This window comes from Papaver somniferum, unplaced genomic scaffold (genome assembly GCF_003573695.1).
Source record: "Papaver somniferum cultivar HN1 unplaced genomic scaffold, ASM357369v1 unplaced-scaffold_33, whole genome shotgun sequence".
Taxonomy (NCBI): domain Eukaryota; kingdom Viridiplantae; phylum Streptophyta; class Magnoliopsida; order Ranunculales; family Papaveraceae; genus Papaver; species Papaver somniferum.
This window is the reverse complement of record NW_020644373.1, coordinates 5998913-6019282: the sequence shown is the minus strand read 5'-3', so window position 1 is coordinate 6019282 and position 20370 is coordinate 5998913.

Genomic DNA, 20370 nt, shown 5'->3' with positions numbered 1-20370 from the left:
ATTTGCTTCATTCTTAACTGCTGCTTTAATGTACGATACATGCATAGACAGGTAATTTGCACATCCTTGTTCCAATTGAATTTCTCTGGGCAAAGTTCAATTTTGTTCATAGATAAATTCCATGCTCATTTACTCCTGAAACAAAATATCTGCTAGAGAGCAACTCACTCCAACAAAATTTATACAACATTACAACATAAAAAAACCGAAGGCGGTCAAATTTAACATAAAACCCATTTGAGTTATAAAAATGAGGCCAAAATCCCACTTCCATCTATAATGTTTAAATTTGTTTTTTTTATGATTTTGTAAGACGACATTACTGCTTTTTTTTTTTTCATCGGTTTTTTCTTCTTCTTTTTTCTTTCGTGTTAGTAGCTTCGCCACCACCAAACCAACGAGAAAAGACAGATCAACATTACCTCCGTCTCCTCTACCAACACCTCCTTTTTTTATTTTACTACCAACACCTCCTTCTCCTCTGCCAGCACTTCCTTCTCTTTTTAATTATGTCCTAATTTTACATCCTCCTCCTCCCCCATCACCGCCTTCTTCTTATCTTTTCTCCCACACCACTAAATATCCAAATCCGCCACCAGCAACACCTCCTCCCCCTTCTTCTATCTCTACAAACATCACAAACACCTTTAGGTCATCATCATTGAAAATCATCATAAAAAAATAACGATAATCATCATTGTGGAAATTAGGGTTTTGTGTTTGTGAAATGTTAGAGAACTGATGAAACCAAATTTGGTTTCATCAAAATTTATAAAAACTAAACAACGTTAAAACCAAGTTTTGTGTCGGTGAAATGTCAAAAAAATAATAGAACCAAATTTTATAAAAAAGTGATGAAACTGATGAAATTTAGAATAAATAAATAAACAACATTGAAACCAATTTTTGTGTTGGTGAAAATAGTAAGTTTTGTTGATACCAAATTTGGTTTCAATTGGTTTTTGGCAAAAAAAATTATCGTGAAACCAAAGTTTAGTGGTGAAAAATGTGTCTATGCTGAAACCAAATTTTGTTTCAACTATTTTTTTCCTATTTTTTTCAATTTGGTGCATTTGGTTTCTTCGTTGAGGTTTTGTCGGTGAAAAGCCAATTTTATGTTGAAACCAAATTTGGTTTCATCATTTTTCTGCCTAATTTTTATCGTTGAAACCAATGTTGACGGCGATATTGATGGTGATGTTACTGGCTAGTGGTAGTGCTGGTTGGTGATGGTGAGTGGTGCTGGGTATTGGTAGTGGAGATGTTATTGGTAGTGGTTGGTGGAGGTGTTGGTTAGAGGTGCTAGTTTGTGGTGGTTCTGGTGGTGGTTGGTGTTGGTTCTGGTTGCTACCTCCGGTGGTTGGTGCTGGTAGATGGTGGTGCTTCTAATTGGTGGTTGGTGGTTGTTTTGTTGCTAGTGGTGGTGGTGCTGGCTGGCGGTGTTGTTGTTGCTGATGGTGGTGGTTGGTGGTGTCGAGTTGGTGCTGGTGAGGTTGCTTATTATTTTTGTTAGGGTAAATTAACCTAAAGGGTAACTTAAAGAGATTTCTTCAAATGGGTTTTTGGTGAACAATTTGTTTCGTTAGTTTTTTTTGTATATGAATAGTGACAGTTTTGGGGTTATAATCCATGGCATGTTGTGTAAACATAACAAGTGAAAAATTCATAAAGCAGGCTAGACCAACCTGGCCCAGTTAAAAACAGGTCTGGCTCAGGCCCAGGCCGAATCACTTAGAAACTTTCCAAGCCAGGTTAGTCTGCCCTGTTCAAATTGACGGGCCAGGCTAACCCGAAAAATGACAGGTCCGGCAAGGCCAGGCTGTCCTGTTTTACACCTCTATTTATCTATTACCTTAAATAAAACTAGAACTAGACATAAAATGTTCCCATATTAATATCACTCAATTAATAGTTGTGTTTCTGTTATAGATTATAGATATTGACAACTTAAACGTGAAGCAACGGTGGACAATTAGCTACACTTGAAATAAGTGAAATGAAATTGAGGAATTGAGTTCCGTTCTCTCTTTCAGTGCCATTTTAAAAAATTTATGCAACACTAGTCTAACAAAGCATGCTAGATGCCTGGACCAGTTAATGGAGGCTTGACTTTGACTGGGACTACGCTCATTTAGAAACTTTCTAATCTATGCGGGCTTGGCTTGCTCAAATTACAGGCCAGAGTAGGCCGAATAATGACAGCTCGGGCCAGGCTAGGCCGGCCTGTTCTACACCTCTAAGATAAAATATCTAATACTAAACGTTAGGCGACATTTAATTAGCTACGAAAATGTATATGACATGTGGTGCATGCATTGTATGCTTACTATAAGTAATTTATAAACATAAACATAAAATCTTTTAAAATTTATATGGTTAATTAAAAGAAAAAATAATTTAAGAAAACAATTGAACTATAAGACATTTTAAAAATATCTGATTGTAAAGTTAAATGTGGCATTATTACTATTTATGATTCTAATTAATTATACGTATTTCACCAACTACGTTTCCTTTTTTATTCTTATCTATCATACCGTAAATAGAATCCCTAATTAATAGCTACCAAACTTACAAATAAATAAACATTTGAATAAATTAGAATGTAAACAATAATAAGCATATGAATGGACTTAGATCAATAGTAGCAGACTCCTTCGACAGTTGGATCAACGGTGGTTTTAAACCACTGAAAAGACGAGGATATCTAAATGCATCATAATTTTTTGAATATCAATCTATAAGTCTGATACCAAGTGTGATCGTCTATGGACAAAGCAGTGATAATACGACAACTTGATATTCACTTGATAATAGTTACCGTCCGAAACCGATTTCATATAGGATCAATATCAAATGATTAGGATTTACGCACAAGTATATTTACTTTATGAAAAGATGAGGGTACCAAATATACCTCAATCTAAAATTTTTCCACCTATAAATCCTTTCTCCAAAAATGATTATCTATAGACCGAGTCGAGACAATACAACTAATCGGTTCACACTTCATGTGATCGTCTATGGATACGAGATCGAGACAATACAACAATGAAGTATATTTAATTGATAATAGGTTCAGACTTAACCAAAAATAATATGATTGCTATCAAGTAAATAAGAATTAACGTTTGCGTAATTTACTTTAAATTATAATAACAACATTTACAATTGCGGAAATAAAAGTAAATCACACAGCAAGATTTTGTTAACGAGGAAACCGCAAATGCAGAAAAACCCTGGGAACTTGTCGTGAATTGAATACTCTCAGGATTAAGCCGCTATACAAAATCATACCAACTTCGTATAGTTGAGACCAAGCAACTAAACCTATAGTTCACCTAGTTCCGTCTGTATTCCCACGCCTCCAACTTGTAATAAGTCAAGTACTTGGAACAATTCCTTTGGTTCGTATTCCAAACAATAAAGGAACAACAAATATGTTCGGTAACAACTCTTTTCAACAAGTGATATGAGTTCGACAAAAGGCTCTTCCGTTTATCCCAATAAACTCCTTTCTCAGGTCCTTAGATCTATCAAATAACAACTACCAAACTAATTGTCAAGATTTTGCAATCAATACTTTTAATCACAAAGAATTATATTGATGCCAATCTACTCAACTAATCAATCCAATCTATCACAAGGATAAACCGATTATAGTTGGATCCTCTTTACCCGAAACAAGTATTGTGCACACCAAAGATTATGAACCCAAATTAGAAATCTTCTTCGTCTTCAAATCTTCTTAGATCTTCAATAAACACCTGCACACAATTAACTTGAATCTCTTGTGATCAATCACACAAAGAACGGAGTTTGTTAACAATGTATCATCACAAGTTGTCTTCAGATTTACAAACAGTCTAAAGATCCCCGTCGAAACTTCGATCTAGTTTGAGTGAATCTTATATCAGAAGAGAAAATTCTCAAGCATAAACAAACTAGGTGCAATCAAATTTCAACAACCGTTAGTCAATCAAATCAATCGAAAACAAAATATAAACCGCAATTATCTAGTTTCCCACCAACGTTACTAATAGAGCTTCTCAATCCCAAAGAAGTCTTTAAACCGAGCGGCCGTAAGAGATTTCGCCTAATTAGGTTACTTTCCTCTCCGAATAGGCGGCTCCACCAGTAACAACACAACTAGGTAGTTTTTCTGGCTCTGAGGATTAGTTTGCTCGAAATGCAAACTTTGATATTTATAGACCAAGTAAGTTTAGACACCAAGGTATTTCCAAAACCGAAAATATTCTCAAGATATGCAATAAATTCCAAATTCGGTTTCCATAATTCCTGGAAATGCTTTGTCCAAATATTGACCGAAATCTCTAAGAAAATCTCCAATTAGTAAATGCACATTACTAATTTTTATTTTCCAAATATAAAATTAAAAACCTTAATTAAAATATTCTCAATTTATTTGCGATCCGGGATTCTCTTTTAGCTATTAAGGAATATCTTTGAACAATAAAAGATAAGCGTTACTTCACATGTTCAAAGTATGTTGACATCTTTACTTTGTAAGTCCTTTTTCATACTTACAATCTTGGAATTGATTTGCCACACTTCCAAACAAGTTTAGAATTAGTTCATCTAACTTCCATGAACTATGTGATTGATTATCCTATCAAATCACCAAACATGGGTTTCACGGTTCTACCAAAACAAGTTTCGATTCTACCTCCATGTGGGTACTAGAATCAGTCACGCTATTTACCAAAACTTGGTTGACTAGGTACTAGAATCGGTTCCCACATATATATAGTATCTAACATGTATTTGTTGCACATATCCATAGGATCGGTTCCCAATACCTGAAAACGTGTTGCACATGTTCAGAGGATCGGTTCCCAATAACTAGAAACTTGTTGCACCTCTTACAAGGATCGATTCCCCTCTTGTGATCATTTGCACCTCTTACTAGGATCGGTTCCCCTTTGCCTAGAGTTGGTCATACCAATAACACTAAATCGATCATACCATCTCAAGTGATTACTTAAGATCGGTTTCACTAATAAAAGTCACACCAATACAAAAGTCAGGCCTTCTGAATAGTTTTACCAAGAACATAAGCAAGTCATGAGCGGTTATACTAATCACACATATTGGTAGTTCAAAAGATATGCAATGAATAAAAATACCAATAAGCCTAGCGATTTCCCTTTCGATTCACAAAACAAGTTCATGAATTTACTTTCTTTAAACGAATGTAAAACATTGTTTCCTAGGATGAAATATTCATCTCATACCCATACATAATCACAATAACATTCAAACGATTATGTCGATGTCTTATATACGAAGTTCAAAAGATAAGCGTTATACTTCGTATTGTATTCCTTAATACTACGTCTAACTACAATATAATCATTTATAGCTTCACAGTTATGTTTTCAATATGTACGACTTGAAAGATACGTTAGGTAATGAAACCGTCCAAGTCAAATATTACTAACCTCAAGTGAAGGATGATGTCATCGTTGTAGCTCCGTCTTCACATTCTTCAAGTCTTCATGTAATACTTGTATTGTCTCATATCCTAATACTTTCAAGCTAACCTATACGAAGTTGACTTTAGTACATAATCAAGCGACTCTTTAAATGAGTTTTGGTTCACTAAAGTATGACAATCAAACTTGACATACCAACGCTTGGTGGGTTCAACCGAGCTATGCTCTAACACTTTATTATAATATAAAAAATTATTATGCGGAAGTAAAGTAAATAACACAACACAATATTTTGTTAACGAGGAAACCGCAAATGCAGAAAACCCCCGGGACCTAGTTCAGTTTTGAATACTCTCAGAATTAAGCCGTTAGACAAAATATAATGCCAACTTTGTATAGTTGAGACCAAGTAGACTACCCCTAGCTACTTAGTTTCCTCGGTAACCCGGTGTCTTCGAATTCTAGAGTCACGCACGTGAATATCAAGACAAAGTTACTATCTCAAGTTGCTTTACCCAGTAAAGTCTTTATGTACTCAACTTCTTTAGATCGTATTCCAAATAGTAAAGGAATAAACGTTTTGGTAACCACTTCAATTATCTTTACTATAAAAGAAATGTTGAGTAGTCGACAAAGGCTCTTCCGTTTAATCTAATAAAATCCTTTGTCAGGTATAATCAATCCAAATCGAAAGTTCAGATCTAGATTCACAACTATCAAATCGTATAAAACTACCAAATGATAGTTGCCGATCAATACGACTATATGATCAAATCTATCAAAGATAAATCTAATCTTAGTCGGATCCCAACCGATCAAGATGTGTGCAAAAATCCACAAGATACGAAAACTAATAAGAAAATATTCCTTGTCTTCAAATCTTCAATTGCCTTCTCAATAACCCGCATGACACAAACTTGAATCCTCATGTGATCAATCACGCACAAAAAGGAATCTGTTAAAAAAAGAATAATCACAAGATGTCTTTAGATACACAAATGGTTCTAAAGATACCGTTGATAGTTTGATCTAGTTTGAGTGACCCTTATGTCAGAAGACAAGGCTCTCAAGAATAATCAAATTAGGTGCAATCAAAAACAACCGTTAGTCAATCAAATAAATAACCGAAAACTAAAATAAAAATGCAATTATCTAGTTTCCCACCAACGGTACTCGTAGAGATTCTTGATCCCACCGAAGTCTTTAAACGAGGCGGTCATAAGAGATTTCGCCTAATTAGGGTACTTTCCTCTCCGGATAGACAACTCCACCAGAAACGACACGAATGAAGTTTTCCTGGCTATTAGGATAATTTGCAAGAAATGCGAACTCAAGTATTTATAGACCAAGGTTGTTTGGACAATAAGGAAATTCCAAAACCGAAATCTTCCCAAGATATTCATTAAAGTATCTAATTTCAGTATTCATTAAAGTACCTAATTTAAAAAACTTCTATTATTAGTTTTGCACATTAACTAATAAACCTTTTCCATATGATATGCTTTAATTGCTAGTAATTAAAACATATATATTTGGAAATCAGAATTAAATTCTTTTCAATATTTTGGTTTGGGATCACCTTGAGCATCAAGGAATATCTTGGAACAATAAGTGATAAGAGTTGTACACATGTTCAAATAATGTCGATATCTAGAAGTTTCTCATCTTAGAAAACCCTAATTCCTAATTCACAAACAACATGAAGAAATGTGTGAACTTTGGAAACTCGTTTTTGCTTTTGGGACCGGTTATACCATGACTCACAATATAAGTTATGATCGGTTATACCATGCTCCCCAAGATAAGTTGTGACCGGTTACACCATGCTTCCCAATGTAGCTTGTGATCGGTTACACCTTACTTCCCAAAGTAGCTTGTGATCGGTTACACCCTGCTTCCAAATGTAGCTTGTGACGGATTACACCTTACTTCTGAATGTAGCTTGTGACCGATTACACCCTGCTGTCCAAATTAGCTTGTGACCGGTTACACCTTGATACACACTATAGGCTATGATCGGTTATACCTTGATTCTCAAAATAGGTCAAGATAGGTTCTACCTTGTCATCTTTTATTGGTCTCCAAAAGATATTCAATAAAGAACCACACCAACACTCTCATGATTTCCCTTTCGATTATGAAAAAAAATCATAAATATACTTCCTAAAACCAATGAAATAATGCATAGTTTTCTATGATGAAATCACACCTATATCCTATACATAATTGTTGATGGTGGATTTTCGGCAAAGGTCAAAATCGTAAAATCATGATACTGCATGTTTCTGACACGGCTTCAGGAACGCATGTGACGATTCGTGTTTTACGAGCCATGATGAATATGTTTCTCGAAAAGCCTCCACTAGCTGAGCGTTCGATACCTCGCATTTCATCATGACCTCTATATAGAACAACGTAATTGGGCTGTTCTCCGTAAGATTGAGAGCAACAACGCCTTCAGGACGTCGGTGACTCGCTGTTCCCTGACTGCATAGAGAGACCCACCTCTACATAGAAGAACGATTGGGCGGTTCTCCGTAAGATTGAGAGCAACAACGCCTTCAGGACGTCAGTGACACTCACTGTTCCCTGACTATGTGGAGAGACCATGTATAGATCCAGGTGGTTATCCGTAAGATTCGGAGAAATAACGCCTTCAGGAGTTCGGCAACGCTCGCTGTTTCCTGACTATGCACCTTTCAGAACGGATATGACGCTTTAACTGGCTAATCTCTCTTCTGTAATAGATTAATTCTACTGTGACATTCACCACTGAATTCCTAGAAAATAATCTATTTATCTAATTACTCCGATTCCATGGTCGAATCCGCGGCTGATCTCATGGAATGGTGATAAATAATCTCGTTACTCCGATTCTATGGTCGAACCCACGATCCCATGGGATGGTAATGCTCATTTTATTATTCCAAATTCATGGTCGAATCCACGTCTGATCCTATGGATTGATAATAAATAACTACACACTTTTATTACTCAGTTTCATGAATCATTATCCACTGAATTTCATAAATTAGTAATAAATACTCAACAATCGGGCATCTGGACTATCACTGAATAAGCCCCATAAAATGGTGCAAGTGTACTCAACAATGATGCACGAACGAGCACCAAAATGCACGAATGAGCATTCAAAAATATGGACAAATGAGGAATCCTACACAGAATGGGAGAGAGAAAATATTATTAAAATAATAAAATGGTGCCTGTGGGGCCCACCGGCCGGCCGGTCATGCCGTCGTGGCCGGTCCCCCACACCCTTTTCCTTTATTTTAATTATTCTATTATTTTCATGAACTCATGAAAACTCCTTTATTCTAGCAATTGGGTATATTAATTATATGTCCATACTTTTGACACCCAATAAATATATCCTTATTCAACAATAAATATGATTTTTTTATAACCTTATCCATTTAATATTAGATTACTTTAATACCCTCACCTATATAATATTTTTCTTTATCTCAAAATGGAACAAATTTCTTCCTCTACCACTTCACCACCACCACTAGCACCACCACCGCCAACATTCAACTACCATTCCACTACTACCGTTCAACAACCACCACCTACCAACCGCCACCACCACCAATATTTCACCACCACTCCTTAAGCACCACCATTACACCATCACCAGTCCTCCACCACCACTAGTTTGTAGTCGCCGCCACCACCACCGCTGCCGCCACCACTGGTTCAGATATTTTTGTATCAACAACAGTAGTTGATCCACATAAATTAAAATAGAACCAACAATAGAAGTTGATCTAGTTTAGGGGATCAACAACGATAGTTGATCCAAAAAAAAGATCAACAGTAGAAGTTGATCCAACTTTAGTAGATCAACTTTCATTGTTGATCCACTAAAATTGGATCAACAATGAAAGTTGATCCATGTAAAATGGAGTGAACTTGGCGTGAGTCGAACATGCATCATCTGACATGGAGTCAGTCATGCTACCATTGCACCACAAGTTCAATATTGGAAGAAATTTACATGATTTAAACTACAAAGCATGATTTAAACTACAAGTATGATTATACTTATCCAAGGAAATATCGTCAACAATAGGAGTTCAAATGATCAACAACAGTAGTTGATCCCATAAAAAATTGGGTCAACAACAGGAGTTGATCCATATAGATGGGTCAACAACCATAGTTGATCCAATAAAAAATTGGGTGAACAACCATAGTTGATCCAATACAAAATTGGGTCAACAACAGGAGTTGATCCCACAAAATGGATCAACAACAACAATTGATCCCATAAAAACATATAAACAACAAAAAATTGATCATTACATGTAGCTTCATAAACACCAACAGCTTCAAGACCAGCTTCAAAACCAATCTCGACAACTACAACAACCAGAACCACCATTCTACTACTATTTCCATGACTAATTTCTCATTTGTACCTCTCCACCATTACCGCCACCAACAAATAACACATCTCCATCACCACCACCACCACCACTAAAACAACCAGAACCAAAATCCAACATCAATTTCATTATTCCAACCAAAACCACCTCCATCTACATCATTAATTTCTTAGTTCTAAACTATTCTCATCTACGTCACAATCACTTACAATACCACCAGTACCGAAAGAAAATTAGATTCAAATACACACCTCAACCGCCGTCGCTGCTACACCACCACCATAAATCGTAACCTAAACCAGATCTCGATCTATAATTGCAACCTAAAATCAGATCTCGATCTATTTGAATCCGATTTCAAATTCAGTTTTTAGAAGAAGAATAAGGTGTCATCCTTTGATGATAGTTCGATTAAATCCTGAATCCATTAGCGGCGGAGAAGGTGATCGTATTTGCAGAGGTGGTAGTGGAGAGACCTGATTTTGGTTACGATTTAGCGGCAGAGAAGATGGTGAAGCGACGGACTAGAAACGAAGAAGAATGAAACGAAGATGGTTACGATGGAGATGCTGGTGGTGGTGGTGGAGCAATGGAGATGCTGGTGGTGGTGGTGGAGCGATGGAAATGGATGGCGGTGCTAATTAGAAAAGAAGAAGAAGAAGTAAGTAGGATGATAGACAGGAGGAAAAATTTGGAAGAAATAAAAACCTTATTGGACCCCTGATGGGCTTAGGGATGAAGAGGGACATATTTATTGTGTGACAAGGATATTTGTATAGACCATCAAAAGTAGGGACAAATATTCAATTACCACCTAGAAATTTTCCTTGTTTGAGCAAAACTCATGGTTTCTTCATATTTTCACAGTTTCATGAAAAATAATAAAAATAGGGAAAGGTGTTGCGGGACCGTGCAACCTAGACGGCCGGCCATGCCCTAGCCGTGGCCGGTCCCACACCTTACAATCCCTAGTCTTTCAAAATTATTATTTCCCTCATCTCATGAAACTCATTCGTTTGAGCAAAATATCATGATTCCTTCATATTTTCTCAAATATTGCTCAAACCTTGAAAAAGCCAAAAACCCAGATGGTCACATGACCGACTAGGCTAATCACGCCAAATATTAAAATATCACTATTTTAGTATTTTCCAAATTTTTGATCAAACGAGCAAATTTCTACTTGCTCGTTTGAGCAAAATCGAGAATTTCAGTCAAAGACTGAACTCTTCTGAAAACTCAAGATATTGCTCAAACGCACATCAGAAGATACCGAAACTCTCGGGACTGACACAGACATTATGGTAACAAGGGCATGCTTCCATGACCGACCAAAGACGGCCCTAAGGCTTACAAGGAGCCGGTCCCACACATTCTTTTAATTTCGACCTAATTTGCTCAATTGCTCATATTGAGTCCAAACTCTTTCCAACCAACTTGGAATTTGCTCAATCGACCATCAGCTGGTCCTACACCCCAAGGGCCGGTTTCATTCCTTCTTGGTCGGTCCCTCACTTCTCCATAAATTAGGTTTTATTACCTAATGCTCAGAGAAGCACTATTTTTATAAATGATGAAACCAGCATTTAATCATCATTATTTCACCAATCGGTCAACTCAGGACCCTGGTGCACGCTCACTCGAGCACTGGGGCACCACATGGTCGTCCATTGTTCCATGTGGTCGGTCCCTCCCTCACTCACGACCTATTTTCAGCAATTTATCAATTGACGAACAATTGATCAAAATTAGGGTTTCGAACAAACGCTCCATTCTGAGCAAGTTCAAACACTAGTAAATTTATGTTTATTCAGTAATCAACATCTGGATTAATAATATAATATTCGGTAGTCTACCAATATTTTAATTAATATTTTATTGGGTCACGACACCAATAAATAATTCTTCGAATTGAGCAATACTTGCTCAGTTGCTCAAATATTGATCCAACTATCAATACTCGTCGAATTGAGAAATACTTTCCCAGTTGCTCTAATATTGATCCAACTATCAATATTTAGTAATTTATCAGTAATTCGTCGAATTGAGCATTACTTGCTCAGTTGCTCAAATATTGAATATTCAGTAATTTATCAGTAATTCGTCGAATTGAGCAATACTTGCTCAGTTGCTCAAATATTGATCCAACTATCAATATTCAATAATTCATCGAATCAATGAATCCTTGAGCATTCTTCACTCTTGCTCAATTCAACAAAACCTAGACTCATTGTTTAAATAGTCAACAACTGACTAATAAAATACACGTCTGTCATGCAGACTCCACGATTCGTGAGACACCAATCACGTCACATGGGGGGATATCAATTAGGGTTTTGGTCTGGCGGCCTACGGCACATGGATTCATCCACGATGAGAAATGTGAGTAACTCGTGAAAACGGTTGAAGAAGTTAGCAAAGTAGTGGGTGGACGATCAACCAAGTCTCTGCACGACATGGAATTGGTTTTACCATGATCTCCCACTTTCCCCTCTTCCACTCATGAAACCGTCATGCTTACAAGGATCAATGTGTTTGCTATTCTGACAATATAAAAAAGTCTCTGGATCCATAATTGAACAATAACAATTTTTTGAGAAATCACTCTCAGATAATCCATCAATTGACCCGAACTTATTCGAACTCAACATTCAGCAGTTCATCAATTTTGCAGAAACCTTCAACACATCTACAATCCTTGGTGATCATTGATCCCACACAATTCTCAGCTTCCCTCTTACAGATCAATCCATCTCCCTCTTTGTGACCGAATTGACTCTAGAACGACCATTGACTTGGTTTAGGCCGGAGTCCTACAGATTGATCTCTCGAATCTAAGCACTCCCTTTGCAGTGCATTTGTGTGAGGTTAGGAAGTTTTCTCGGTTGAGGAGTCTCGTACGCACGCTCGTCTCTTCATTTTCCTAAAAACCAGCAAAACGTTTTTCCCATCTACAGATTGGCGACCACAGTGGGAGATTAATCTCTCGGTTGCAATCTCAAATTCTCACCAAATGGTTGATCTTAGGTCAGGTTCAATTACAAATCCTAACCCAAAAAACGTTAGCACTAGCAACAACGGTGGTACTTCATAAACTACTTCTGCTTCCAACACCGGTGATGTTGATACCACTCCTACTCAAACTAACGTCAGCAACCATCCTCTCTTCGGCCGATCTCCCGAGGAAATCAGAGAAAGTCCGCCTACCATAGCTGATCTTATGAAGGTGCAAGAGACTCTCGCCAAAAATCAGATTGACATGGCTGCAATACAGAAAGAGCTATGCAATTATCTCAAATCTCTCAATGAAAACATGTCAGAGAAAGCTCAGGAGAAAAGAAAATCCAAAGAAACGTCTTCGACTGCTGATCCTGAAGTCACTCCAATCCATGTAGTAGACGATAATGAAGTCCGCAAGGCTGCAGATAACCCAACAACAAATGAACCTACAGGTTTCATCACTCGTGAGGACCTGGAACCCTTCATGGACGATCGAGGAAAAGATAAAACACCATTTATTCACCATCATCAACCTGTATATCCCGCTTCTATGCAAAGATTTCCTCTCCCGAAGGGCTACACCTCTCCAACGTTCACACTATACAACGGGAAGGGGATCGCTCGAGAACACGTATCTCGATTCCTGGAAGCACTAGGTGAACATGAGCACAACCATGTCGTTCGTCTGAAGGAATTCTCGAAATCCCTGACAGGCCGAGCATACACATGGTACAACAACATTGCACCTGGGAGCATCACTAACTGGGGAGAAATGGTTAATGCTTTCTACCGGAAATACTTCTTCGTCTCAGAGAATATTACTCTCTCTGACTTAGGAAGAATGTCTCAGAAGAGCAATGAATATCCGAATAATTATGTGAAGAGATTCAGAATCCAAGCTTTGGATTGTCATGACCCGAATGTCACTGAACAATAACTCTGGACTTTTGCATCAACGGAATGATCCCGGTCTACTTCCTAGAAAATCTCCGGTTCCATACTTTCTCAGAGCTTCATGAAGCATCCATCTTTATTGGAAAAAGCATAGTCTGCAAGGTCGAGGAACCTCGAAGCAGCCGACGCCTAGTCAACAAGCAGTACAATCTCCAACATTCCATGAATGTTGCTGAAAGGAGCAAGAGAAAAGCCGAAGTGAAGCCATATAAGAACTCTTCTCCAACATCCCAAGCTCCTCCGAAAGTGCAAAGAAAGGATAACCAATCTTGCACAGTCCTCGACCCGGCATCAACGAATGGGGAAATGATCAAACGGGGACTCAAACTTCTCTTTTCTCATGAAGGAGTGATCGAGTTACTGGAAGTCTAGGTTCAAGATGGTGCAATCAAATTGTCGTTCATCAGAGAGAGCCAATTGAAGAAAAATGGAAAATCCCAGGTACTGTCATCTTCATAGATTCATCAATCATCCAACAAGTAACTGCAACATTTTGAAGCACATCTTCAAAGAGAAGGTTGATCTACAATATATTCAACTTGGGACTGACGGAGTACACACAAATGCTCTCCTAATCAGAACCTTTACACTCTCTGAAAAACTAGTCAAAGAAGCAGTTCAATCATTGATCGAGCATATCTGTGAAATTGCTCTATCTGTCTAAGGCACAAAGGAAAGACATGTTCACAACACCGAATTAAATTGTGTCAGACGTCTATCCATCCCAGAAATACTCCTTGAACCTTCATCCACAGACAAGGGGGTGCATGACTGGGGACTGCGTACCACAATCCATCTTAGAGGAAATGAATTCAGAAGAATGTTGGTCGATGCTGACACCGTCATCAACATCATTCCACTGAAAACCCTCGGAGTAGCAGGCATCACTCGACAAGAAGCTACTCGTGATCTCATATGAATCAGAGACCTTGAAGGAACACTAGCTTGGAAATACTTATAGCTACATCACTCGAAAAGTGAACATAAGTTCAACCAGAACAGAAACCAAGTTTCGCATAATCAGGAAGATCCAGGATATGACATGTTCTTCAGACGAGCGTGGATCCACGCTGAAAAGATGGCTACTCAAAACGCCTTTGGTTGCACATCTCTCCAACGAAGAAAGTTCTGATCCACAAGATTTGGTGGACATCCCATCATCAGAGTACTTGGAGGAATTTCGAATTTTGAAGAGGTTGAAGCAAGAGCCTGCAAAAGATGCATAGACATTTATCAAGAGATTCCGCACTCAAGCAAGTCTCGTTCCTTCTATGTCTATGTGATTTATTTTCTCACATGTTATCCTAGCATGGGGAATTATGCTAGCAACTCTGCAAGACGTTATGAATGGTAGTTTCGCCGCATTAGTATTTTACCAAGTGGTTGAATCTGACATTTCTCCGAATCGAGCACCGAGACATTCATTACTGAGATAATGTCAAAGCATGGAAAAGAAAACTTTCGGCGTTTCTCCATAGCCTTACTGGAGTGTCCATGTGTTCCACAAAATCATAAAGCTCTGATTTCTGCACAAGTGTTGAATCCCACTACCGCAACGAAAGGGATGTTGAATCAACATAAGATACTCAGAGCCGAGACGATCAAGCCTAAGACATTCGACGCTCAAGGGACATGACGCTTCAACGCTCAAGCATCTAAGAAGCCTTCAAATTATACTCCCAATCAAAGAGTACACCTTCGATAATGGCGCCTCTGGCTTCAGCACAAATATCTCGAAGATGACACACTGATTCAACACCAGCACGATCGAAGTGTAACTGAACTACAATCGATAAGTCTTTACTGTCCCATGATAAGACTTCTGAAGCAGATGCAACATCATTCATAAAAAAATGGAACTAACTCATTCAACATACACGGGGCAACCTGAGGTGATTCCGTGAAACTTCATCAACGGGACTTCTCTACATCATAAGCCCCTGCACGACTGAGGAACTTCTTCTCTTCACTGATCGCATAAAATCATAGTTCTAGACTTTTCGTTTTCTAAAGCAACTTCAAACCGGCATCAACAATAAATTATGGATAAAATTCAATCGCGACCTCAACAACAATAACAGTCTCATGAACAACATCCGTCTTCATCAATTATCTATTCTCTGAAGTTTTACTCGATGGATCGTACTTCTTTAAGCCATAATGATTCATATCAAGATGTGTAGACATGAAAAAATGTTAACATGAACGTCTTCCAAAAGCTTGCACGACAGACAGACACAAGCCAAAGTCTTCTACATGATGTTCTCATTGCCTCTACCAAGGAGATACAACACATTTCAGGCCATGGATTTACAAAAATGTACCAATGGGTGAGGAATGGGACAATGCTTCAACGAAATATGTTCTTCTATGTCTCTTCTACAACATACCAAAAGGGCACATCAATCGGACATACAAGATGAAAGATATGGCCTTTACTACCAGGTCTATGAAATCTGAAAATTCTGTACGGGATTACAAATTACAAATGTGCATGCTTGGTTGGGTGACCTACATAACTCCAAATTGAGTGATTCTTTTCTTATATGATAACTCAGTCTCTTAACTTCAAAATTTTGGGTCAAGCACCGAATTCCGACGTCGTATGAGGTTCCTACAGCTTCCAGAGCATACAACATGCAAGCAGAAATTCGTGGACGGGATTCATAACCTTTACAGTCGATCGATGTCCACCAGGTCTTCTCTCTAAGTCCTTCATCAAGGTACCTCCAACTTCGACCACCTAGGTATTTACATCAATTTTTCTACCCGGGACTTCTATCTAGGTCTTGTCAGAAGAAGGGAAAACGAAAGAGAAGAAGGGAAGAAGTCATATTGTTAAAGATTTGTGGTTGCTGGCGAATATGGTGGTGCGAACTGAATTATGGAATTTCAGAAACATGGCTTGCTTTCAAAATCAGGCAGCGAACTTTTACTTTTTTAAGCAGAAAGTCTTCCATTCAATTCATGAATTTTCAGTCAGGATTAAGAGCTTTATGCATAATACAACGTCAGACCTAGATATTCTGAATTGTTTTCGTGTAGCGCATAGGAGAGTTAAAGTTTCTCAACATGTTGAGTGATTTTTATCTCCTCCGAACAATGATGAGTTAATGCTGTGTTGTGATGGGGCTGCGAAGGGTAATCCTGGAGTGGCAGGTGCGGGTGTTGTGGCGCGTGATGCAAACTGTAACTTTGTTGGAGCCATGAGTATCGGTTTAGGCAAGACTACAAACTACTTGGCAGAGTTGTATGGTGTTATAGTAGGCTTGGAGTGGGATTTGAAGTGGAAGGTGCAGAAAATTTTGGTGCGTTCAGATTTTGGGAGTGTATCATGGCTTTCTCATCTAATAATGTTCCTTGGTTTGCTCGCCAAAGGTGGAGGGAAGTTCAAAGCAAGTATGATTCTATTCGTTTTGTGCACAACTATCGTGAAACCAACTTTGCAGCGGACACTATGGCCAATAGGGGTTGTTTGCTAAGAAGAAAAGCCTTTTTTTTTTAGGTCTTTAGAATATCCAAATGTTTCTTATTTCAGATTTAAGTAGTTTGTAAGTTTTTGGGGTCTTTTGACCTCTTTTCTTGTAAACTCTCTGTAAATTTTTGCTATTCATCAATACAATTTGGACTTACCAAAAAAAAAACAACGAAAGAGCGAGATTTAACAAAATACCGGGGACTGACAGTCCACTGATCATGACAATCAATTTCATAATCCAAGACTCGTGGTGCCGGGCTCTCTAGTGCTAATCAATCATATTAAAAGGAATGCTACTACCGGGACATGCAACCATGGTCATTACATCATCCTCTCTTGAGAGCAACTTCAGTTATGGTCATGTGACCAGGGTTTCAGAAGTGATGTTTCTACTACCGACAGAAACAAGATGGCACTGCAAGCAGCATGCTCATGTATCAATCAAGGGGTCCAGATCTCAAATGAATCAATGACATTAAAATCCTTCACCAACCGTTCAAGACACAAGCGAATGGTCTAAAGACACACAACAGGAGTGTTTTACAACAAGCTCGTCTGAGATGATTTTACACTGTCCTGCACAAAGCAGCGATCTGGGTGAAGAATCTAGGGATGGGTCATATACCATTATCTTCGTCTGGATGTCATCTAAAACATATCCAAAATACACATCAATTGTAGAAACGAGCAAAGAGATGTGGCCAAAACATTGGGCTATATGCCAGCTGAAATTGTATCCAAAATACACATCAATTGTAGAAACGAGCAAAGAGATGTGGCCAAAACATTGGGCTACATGCCAGATGAAATTTTTTTGGAAGTCTCCTGGAAGTTTACTATTTCGCCTATTTCGGCCCCTAAACATGCTCGAAACCCAAAATCTTCTATGCTAAAGCTTGGAAATTTCCTGGGCATGAAAAAACATGGGTAGATCGCGAAAATCCGACATCGGACGAAGTAACTACAACATTTTCAATGAAGACCTGACTTCTGAATTTTCGGATGACGAATTATGACGAAATTCTTCATTCATCTACATCTGAATCAGATGCTACGCCTTCCGCGCGAGATCAGACTTCATCTTCAGCCGCTAGTCTCATTTGCTGAAGCCGGCGGCGTTTTGCTGATAAGCTGCAAGCCTTTATCTTTAACTTTCCTTTTCAGTAATAACTCATCTCGTCCCTGCTTCCTTTATGCATCCTCTAAAGCTAAGAAAGCGTTGATTCCACCACGGACGACTCCCAGATGATGATCGAGAGACATACAATGTATCGGCTTTCCAGCGTCTCTGAAAGATTGATTCACCTAGGCATGAACATCTGCAGAAATCTTCATCTTTGACTTGATATTTCTAGAGCGTTCCCTAGAAGAACCAGAAGGGTGGTTGTAACTGGAAGTCACCATTATCTGAGGCGAAAGGCATGGAGTCATGGATATACCCATAACAAACACGCAACAAAATGGTAACCATCCAACTCTTGCCTATTTACAATTTCACTAGTTGTAGTGATTATAATCTCGAGAATTTGTTCGCCCTTTCAAACCTGCAAAGGCGAACAAAATTCGTTATTCAAAACCATAACGTGATTTTCATAAAACCATGAACAATTCACGAAACTTCAATCATTGAACAACTCACATAATTTTCACCGTGTGAGCGACTTCGACCGAGTGAACACTCATTGGTTCTGTGCATATACTATAAGATCACAAAATCCATACAAACAATACTTTATCAAAAATTGTTTACTTCTAGCAATTGCTGAAAATCAAAATTTGATTTCACATAAATTTTCATTGTGTGAACGTCCACTGGTTTTTCAAAAATTGGACATACGTCCATTCTACAATTGTGAAAACTCACATACAAACATTATTTCACCGTGAATAATTGTCTACTTTTAACAGTTGTTCAATATCAAAACATTGATTTTACGAAAAATATATATTTTAACGCGAAACTCACGATTTTGAAAATATACGTATATATTTTTGCTCCCTCTCGCGAGCATCCGTCTTTGAAACGAGAAGTGTATTTTCAAAAGTTAATGAAAGCTCACATATCATAAATAATTTTTTTAATGAAAGCTCATAGAAAAATTTTTTTATTGCTAACAGACGCACGTCTATTCAAAACAAAACAAAAAAAACTTTTCTCTCGTACGAGCATCCACCTTTGAAACGAGAGTTTATTCCCTTTTGTGAAATCTCACATATTTAAAAAATAAATTTTCGGCTTTCGTGAAAGCGCATAGACAAAATTTTTATCAGTAGACTCAGGTCTATTTTGTTTCTTAAACTGACGAACGAACGACCGTTTGTTCCTAACATAAGGATCTCCGTTTTGGGCTCGGGCCCGAAAATGCTAAATCGACCAAAAATAGACGTCCAACCGTCCAAATCAGCAGTGCCTCATCTCTTCGTGCTCACGGGATGACACTCTATAATACTATCAGGATCCTCACCTGAACATTTGCTCGTACATGACACTATTGGAGCAAATCTAGGATTATGAGAATACCTTTATATGACCGTGTTCAACAACTGATCTCGTCGACTGCAAATCACCATCTAATGCTTACTGCGGAACATGACTGTCCCTTACTAAGCAGGGGACTTAATGTTGATGGTGGATTTTCGACAAAGGTCGAAATCGTAAAATCATGATACTGCATGTTTCTGACACGGCTTCAGGAACGCATGTGACGATTCTTGTTTTACGAGCCATGATGAATATGTTTCTCGAAAGTCCTCCACTAGATGAGCGTTCGATACCTCGCATTGCATCAAGACCTCTATGTAAAATAACATAATTGGGCGGTTCTCCGTAAGATTGAGAGCAACAACGCCTTCAGGACGTTGGTGACTCACTGTTCCCGACTGCATAGAGAGACCCACCTCTACATAGAAGAACGATCGGGCGGTTCTCCGTAAGATTGAGAGCAACAATTCCTTCAGGAAGTCGGTGACACTCACTGTTCCCTGACTATGTAGAGAGACCTTATATAGATCTGGGCGGTTCTCCGTAAGATTGAGAGCAATAACGCCTTCAGGACTTCGGCAACGCTCGCTG